The following is a 9,130-nucleotide window of genomic DNA, read 5'->3' on the forward strand; positions in this document are numbered from 1 at the left end:
TGAGTGCCAACCTGCTAGTACCAATCGTTTGTTATGAAATACTTGATTTCGTTCATAATTGGACTCAACCACTAACTGAATTTTTATGTGAAAGAGAACACAACAGAGCAGGTAACCAAAATCAAAACCTCCCTGGAAAGAAAGGTTTCTGCCTCCACTGAAATCATACTCAAGGATCCTTTCTCAAAGATAACATCTGCAAACAAACTTTCATGGAGAAAAGCCTCAGAAAGGGAACAAGGAACAGATGGTTTGTATTTAAGATCTGACTCAGATTTACAAACCTTACAATGAAGGCTTACTATGGAGGTAACTCTTTTGGTTGTCTATCATATATACCCTGGGTGACCTTTGTTGAACCTCTTTTTGTCACATAGGGTTTATGTGAATACTAAATTAGTTAATATGTGTAAGGAACTTAAAAGAATATTTAGTATCTAGTAACCTCTCAATAAACTTTGGATAAAGCATTAATAATTGTAGATGTGTTATTGTGTGTTATTAATATCACGTCTGATATACTAATCTTTATTTCTTCCTTATATTTACGACATTTTTTCTGTTGTTTTACCCTTGTATTTAAGTGACTATTCAAATGGTATCAGATTTGAACATTGACTTTCTTTTTTAAGCACCTTGAAAATGTCATTCTATTGTATTCCTTCATCAAATATTGTACCAAGAAATCTAAGCGTAATAATAGTTTATAGCCATATTATGTCCCTTATGTATCTGACTGTATTTTTAGGGGTGCTACAAATTCTAATGTATTTGTTACTCCCCCAAATCTTATGATATAGAAATTACTATAATCTATATTATGTCAACAAGAAAACTGAGCTATGAAGAAGTTAAGTATCTTGTTTAATGTTTCAGAGCTAGTTTTTGACTGAGCCTAAACTCAGGGGATTAGGCACTGCCCTCTCCTTCCCCTTTATGAATATAAACATGATACTTTTCCTTGTTAGATGGTTAGCCATTCTTGTTGGAAAATTTTAGAACATTTTCTTTGTTTTTTATTATATTGAATTTTACCATTGTTTGTCCATAGGGAATTATTCATAACTTCTTTAGCACAGTTTCGGCCCTTTTAATCAGTGTGTGTGTGTGTGTGTGTGTGTGTATGTGTGTGTAATTTCTAAGAAATTATTAGTCAAATAATCTATACAAAGTATCTCTCTTGTTATAGTTCTCTAGAATTTCTTGTATACAGATATTGACATTTTACCTTTATAATAATAGCTTATAGCCATATTGTGCCTACTCTGTGTCTGGCTATATTTTTAGGGATGTTGCAAATTCTCATATATTTAGTACTCCCCAAAATATTATTATATAGAAATTACTATAATCTCTATATATATATCAACAAGGACACTGAGTTATGGAGAAGCTCATGTGTTAACTTTTCTTATATTCCTTCCGTCTATCCATCGTTTCCTAATTGCATATGGAGATTCAGTTGTTCCAGCAAAATAGATTGTAAAGACTATTCTTTTCCCACTGCATTGCATTTGGACCTGTGTCAAACATTCATTGTCCATATATGTATGGGTTTATTCTGGATATCTATTTTGTTCCATTGATGTGTTTGTCTGTCTTTAGCCCAACACCACATTGTCTTGATTACTTAAGCTTTAAAATCAGTCATGAAGTTGTCTAATGTTAGTCATCCAACTTGTTAATTTTTGCCAAAAATATTTTGAGCAGTGTAGCCAAACATATGTATAATATGTATTTCCATGTTAATTTCATAACCAGCTTATAAGTTTCTACCAAAAAAAGTCTGCTGGGATTTTGATAATGATCAAAACTTGATATAGGTCAATTTGAGTACAATTGGCATCCTAATAATATTGAGTCTTCTGATTCATGAACAAGGTATATCTTGCCAAATATGTAGGTCCTCTTTAATTTCACTCTGCAACATTCTGTAGTTTTCTTTTTACAGGTCTTATATGTATTTGACAGATTTGTCCCCCAATTTTTTATAGTTGTTTATGCTATTGTACTGATTTTTTTTAATTCCATTTTTTTTTTTTTTTTGAGATGCAGTGTCACTCTGTCGCCCAGGCTGGAGTGCAGTGGCATGATCTGGACTCACTACTGCAACCTCTGCCTCCCAGGTTCAAGCGATTCTCCTGCCTCAGCCTCCCAGGTAGCTGGGATTACAGGCACACACCACCACGTCTGGCCAATTTTTTTTTTTTTTTCTTTTTGAGAGAGAGACAGGGTTTCACTATATTGGCCAGGCTGGTTCCAAACTCCTGACCTCAAGTGATCCACCCGCCTTTGCTTCCCGAAGTGCTGGGATTACAGACGTGAGCCACTGCGTCCTGCCTAAAACTTCAATTCTTGATTGCTAATTACAATTGATTTTTGTATATAGATCTTGTATCCTGCAGCCTGGCTAAATTTACTTATTAGTGCTGGTAGACTTTTTGTAGATTCCATAAGATTTTCTAAATAGCTGATTATGTAGTCTGTGAATAAAGACAGTTCTCATTCTTACTTTCCAGTCTGGATGCATTTATTTTTCTTTCCCAATTCCACTGGATGTAATCAATAAAATATTGAATAGAAGTTGTGAGAGTCTGCATCTGCTGAGATGATCATATAGTTTTTCTTTTTTAGTTGCCTAATATGATGAATCATACTGATTGGGTTTTGAGTGTTAAACCAACCTTTCATTGCTGAAATAACTCCAAGAGTTTGTATAGAATTGGTGTTATTTTTTCCTAAACGTTTAGCATAACTCAATTAGCCGTGTGGACCTGGAGTTTTCTTTGTGGTAAGATTTTTAACTGTAAATTCAGTTTCTTTAATAAATATAAGTCCATTCAGATTATTTATTTCTTCTTGAATGAGCTTTTGTGTTTTGTACCTTTCAAGGATAGCTTTTATTTTATTTAAGTTGTCACAATTATTGGCATAAAGTTTTTTATAATATAACCTTATTATTTTTAATATATGTGGAATCTATGATGATGTCACCTCTCTTGTTGCTGATATTAGTAGTTTAATAGCTTGTATCTTCTCTCTCCCCAACCCCTATCAGTCTGGCTGGAGGCTTATCAATTTTATTGATTTCTCAAAAAACTACTTTTTATTTCATTGGTTTTTCTGATTTTTTCCTTTTTTTTTTTTCCTACTCCATTGATTTTGGCCCTCATCATTATTTTTTCTTCAGTTTGGGCTGGGATTAACTTTATGTATTTATATATTTATATTTACATATACTTATATTTATATGAGCCAAAAAAAATCAAGGCTAACAAAAGTTTAAAAGATTCAAGGTAATTTTACATATTTTACAAATTTTCAAGGTAAATTTACATATACTTATAAATATAATTAACCCCAGCCTAAACATATATATATATTTTAGTATCCGAACACAAACAAGTCACTGATTTGAGACCTTTTTCATTTTTAGTGCTGTAACTTTCCTTCTAAGTACTGATTTAGTAACTTACCACAAAATCTGATATGTTATGCTTTAATTTTCATTCAGTAAGAAATACTTTCTAATTTGCCTTTTGATTTTTTTCTTTGACTTGTGGGTTACCTATAATTGTGGCATGTAGTTTCTAAATATTTTTGAATATCCTGGAAATCCTTCTGTTGCTTCTAACTTTATTATGAGCAGAAAACGTAGGTTTTATGACTTGAGTCTTTTAAAATTTGGTTAGCCTTGATTTTTTGGCTCAGAACATTATCTATCTTGGTAAATGTTTCATCTGCACTTGAAAAGAATGTATGTTATGCTATGGTAGGATGGAATTTTCTATACTTGTCAATTAGGTCAAGTTGATGAATAGTGTTAATTCTTCTATATCCCCTCTGACCTTCTGATGTTCTCTCTGTATATTCTATCAATTATTGAGAGAGAGTTTTGATATCTCGAACTGGATTTATCCATTTCTTCTTGCAACCGAATCAGTTTTTGCTTCGTGTATCTTTAATCTCTGTTAAATGTGACTATGTAACATACTGTTGGGAAAAGAAGACATTTTGAGAATAAAAAAGGGCTATAATGATAATTACACTGGAACAATAGGAATAAACCCAAATTGTCCTGAGAGCATATTCAATCCATGTTGAAAATGGTGGTGAAATATTTTTCTCTTGCATAATAGGGCCTGTGGGTAAGAAGTACATGCTGATTGTGGTGGCTCTGCTTTCCCCAGGGCTACAGGGTTAGTAAGGCTTTCTGCTTTGCCACGTGGCTCCTATCTCAGGATTGCCTCATGCTCACAAGACAGAAGACATCACATGCAGGGTCTAGATTTCTCATTCTCACTTACCATTCCATCACTGAATCCCACATATGTTGCTTCTTCAAACTGGCATATTGAACAAGGAAGATTTGTGGTGTGTAACTAGAAAACAACTGTATTTTTTCCCTACCACATACTCACATTTACTTTTGCCAATTGAATCAAAATTATGATGAGCCCAATGAGTTGTTTAATTATTCCTAGGTGATAAAAAGTCTCCCTGTTCCCTCTAGACATAGAAACAGTCTGAGTTTTGTAATTTATTATCCTAATTCAGTTTAACAATAATATCTGAAAAAGAATTCCTGTCTTTGCTAAAAATCACAGCTTTTATCCTCTCCCTAATGGTATTATAGTCTCACCACCAACAACAGAAAAGCGGTAGTTCTCATTGTTTTACTTTGCTACCCCTCCACCTCCTTTTGCTAGCTACCTTTTCTGATGCCTTCAAGTCACTATAAGAGAAAGAAAAAGAGGAAGGTAGAGGGGCAAAGGAATAGGAGGAAAATTACTTCCTCACTTTTACTATTACTAGCCTAATGCTGTGCCTTCGGTATTCTTTAATTGAAAGCACAGTATTAGGCTAGTAAAAGTCAGGAAATAATTTTCATTCAGGTTGCAGATGTTTAGAGCTAACTCTCTTGGATTATTTTGGTTTTCTGAAAACCCTCTTATCACTGGAGGTATTACACCTGCAGTTTGCTTGAACTGCATGGATTCATTAATTTTCCAACTGAGGGCTTATGCCATTTCTCAGCCAGATCACATAGTGCCGTGTAGGACTTGTTAAGGATATGAATTTTAGGGAAAATAATGAGAAGTCAAACATTGGTCCTAGAATGGACCAAGGATGGAGAGTGGCATAATCAAACTTATACTTTTAAATGAATACACTGACCACAGTGACAAAAATAGACCGGAAGAGTTTTTGAGCAAATAAAAGTCAGAATACAATTGTGAGAATTCAGTCCAGAGAGGATCATAAGTTTAATGAGAGTACTGGCAGTAGATGTGGAAATAGGTGGATAGACTCAGGAGAGTTAAAGTTTACAGAATTGTCTGTTTTATTGGGCATAGGAATGAACAAGAAGAAAGTTGTAGGGCTAAATGTCACGTTTAAAGCTTTTGCCATTGAATTGATGGGAGCGCCATTCAGCAAGATATGAAAGCTGAATAGGACCAAGTTATGCAGGGAGATTGCAAGTTCCACATTAGATATGTGGAGTTTCAGTTACCAGTGATGCATCCACATGGGAATATCGGATACTTAGCCGATGATATAATAGACTGGAGCCCAGAAGAGGGGCCTGGTTTGAAGACATACATTTGAGAGTCATCAATGCATGCTAATTAGAGCTGGGGGAGTGAAGCTAATTATTTTGAGAGAAGGAATAAAGAGAATGGAAAAGCCTGAGACCAATCCTTGGCAAACACTATCATAAAAGCCAGGAAGAGGAGGATGAGCCCACAAAGGCATGTGACAAGTGGACTAGGAGTTAGAAGGAAAGCTGAGAAACTGGGTTGTCACAGATGTCAAAGGATGAGAGTAGAGGAGGATAGACGTAGCCACTGGCAATGTAAAATCCTGCCAATTAAGTAAGATGAGCTCTGGCAAAAACTCACTGGATTTCTCTGCTGCTCTCATTTAAATATTTTGTTGTAATGTTGGACGCATAAGGCAGATTTCAGTAGGTTGAAAAGGGAAAGGAAAACAAGGAAATAAAGACAATGAGCATGGAAAATGCTTTTGGAATGAAAATACAAGGGGAAGGGTTAAGTGGTAGCTGGTGTGGGAACTGATGTCAAATGTTGATATATTCATCTTTAATTAAATATGATGTGTGCATTGCAATTATGTTTTTAAAGAATATGGACTTTCATGGGCAGATATGCAGGATAAAGTGAGAAATAAAATAGGAATGCACTCAAATATACATATATAAATATTATTCTAATTGTTAACTGTACAAGCAAAGAAAAAATGACTAAGAAAATACAGTAAGTTTTTAACAGTTTATCTCTTGAAAGTAGGTTGGAGAATGACTTTTTCTTGTATTGTTCTTTGTGTATTTCACAAAATATATACATAGTTAAAAAATACTAAATCAATATGTACTAATAGTGTATATACAGTATATGTATATTATATATAGTATACAGGTATATAGTATATGTATACATATGCCATATATACACACTCTATACTTATATATAGAATATGTACTATATACATATATACATTATATACACATGCTATATATACATACTATATACATATATAGTACACATATATACTATATATGTGTATATATAGCATATGTATAGAGTATATAGTATATACATGTAGATTATATATGTATATACTCTATAGATATATATGTATATACTATATACTCACGTATGTGTATATATACGTATGTGTATATATATACATATAGAGTATATATATACTCTATATGTACGTACTCTATATAGAGCATATAATATATACGCTATATGTATATATTATATAATCTATACATATGTATATGTACATATATACATATATGTATATAGTGTGTATATATAGCATATGTATACATATATACATATATACATAGGGGTATGTATGTATATACTGTATAAATATACATATCCTATATATATTCACAATTAGTACATATTGCTTTAACATTTATTTTAAAAACATTCTTTCTCTGAGACAATAAATATGTGTGAAATTGCTAACATGTATGTTAGAAATAAATTTTCAGTGCCGCAAAAGAAATAGCACTGAAACATGAATTTTCTCAGCAAGGCAATTTTACTTCTATAGAAGGGTGCATCTCATGGATGGAGCAATGGTGAGAGCACACCTGAACAAGGGAGGGGAAGGGGTTCTTATTCCTGACACAGATAGCCCCTACTGCTGTGTCATTCCCTTATTGGCTAGGGTTGGACCGCACAGTCTAAACTAATTCCGATTGACTGTTTTAAATAGAGTGGGGTATGAGCCAGAGTGGCAGGGTGAGCAGTTTCGGCGGGAAGGATGGTTACAGAACAGGTAACTAAAAGTGACTCAGGTCAGAGTAGGTGACCAGGGGTGACTCAGGACGGAGCAGGTGACCAGGGAAACAGATGTGAACTAGTGATTAGAACTGGTGGAAAGATTTTTTACTGAAACTAGGGACAAGGAGACAAAGAGAACAAGGAAGTTAAACTTTAAAATGAAGAACAAAGGACAAGAAACTTAACATACTGACATACTGATTCTTTGAAGAGAAACTTGGAACTCACTGTATTTAACAATGTAGAACACTAATTAAAGATAAAGCTTTATATAAATTCCTGAATGAGCATAAGCATAGTAACAACTATAGTAATTTTGCAAGAAGCAATCAAGATTGGAGGGAAATGAGAAGAAATAACCATGAAGGAAGTAAAAACTAGGCTTCGCAGGACCAGTGGGGAATTGGAAAAGCAAGACCATGAGAAAAGAGCAATCTACATGTTCTGGGGAAAGGTGCTGGAATGGAGGCAGTACACAGATCGGAATTAAACATGGTGGAGTTGGGTAGAAAAGTGGAGATGCATGTGGAAGCATGTAAGATGACATTGCAAAATTTGGGGAGAAAGGAAGCCAAATTAGAGTTAGCTGAAATTTAAAAGACACTTGATATTGACCATAAGTTTAGTTACTACTCTAATTGTAATGACCACCCTCTGATAAATTTTAAACAGTAAAGTGACATGATAAGAAGAGCATTTTTGAAGAATGAATTTATATCATTATTTAGGCCAGAACAGAGGTATGTTAGGAGACAGAGAAAATGAATTTAAAGGTAGGGAAATAGGATAAAATAATTTCCCTGAAAACTTACAGGACAGATGGCAAAGAACTAAACTAGGTTGATTATGTGAGTTTGAACTTAAAAAGGATTGCTAGAGACTATGAGTAAATGAGGGTACTGTTCCTTATTGAAGATCTACTATGTGAAAGTGGGAGAAATCGAATTTTCACAATCATCATCTTAGTTTCTCCTAGCAATCCAGTGGGGGGCTTATTACCTTTTCTATAGATGAGGAAACAGAGTAATATTAATATTCATTTGGCTGAGTTCATACTATTCTGCAAAACTTAGGTGTGTATCTCCAGAATTTGTCTTATTTTTCTACTCAGCACATTATTATAGAGCCCTGTGAAGACATAAACGTCAAACCAAAATATAGAGAAGTAGGGAGAAATAACTTTTGGATCTGTTGAAATTGTAGTGCAGCAGGATATACAGGGGAGCACAGCACTACTTTTGGTTAGCATCCAAGTCTTTTTCATTGTTTTGGGTTTGCTTTTTTTTTTGGCGGGGGGAACATCAATAAACTAAGGTATACCACACACACACAATTCAGTAGCTTTCTTAATGCCATTTCTGGAATTCAAGCCAAAGATTTTAACCCAAAAATATTGATGGAAATTCCTTCATTCCTTTATTCCTTCTTTCTTCCCTTCCTCGTTCCCTTCCCTCCTCCCTGCCTTCCTTCTTTTCTACCCACCCACTTTCCTCCTTTCCAGCCTCCTTTTGTCTTGTATAACTATTTTCCCTTATCTGACTGTGGAGCCCTTCCTCTATCTATTAATGATCTCTATTTCTCCCTATTTTTCTAAGAGAATTTATGGCAGTTTATAATATGACAGTTTTATTGTTGCTTTATATTATTCTGTTGATATTGTTTTTTGATATACAAACTTTTTTTTTCATATTTTTATGAAGTCCAATGTGTCTTTTTTTTTGGTTGTCTGTGCCTTTGGTGCCATATCAAGAAATCATTGCCAGTTCAATATTGTGAAGCTTTTTCCCTGTGTTTAATTCCAA

Source organism: Pan troglodytes, chromosome 3, assembly GCF_028858775.2.
Source record: "Pan troglodytes isolate AG18354 chromosome 3, NHGRI_mPanTro3-v2.0_pri, whole genome shotgun sequence".
In the NCBI taxonomy this organism is placed as follows: Eukaryota; Metazoa; Chordata; class Mammalia; order Primates; family Hominidae; genus Pan; species Pan troglodytes.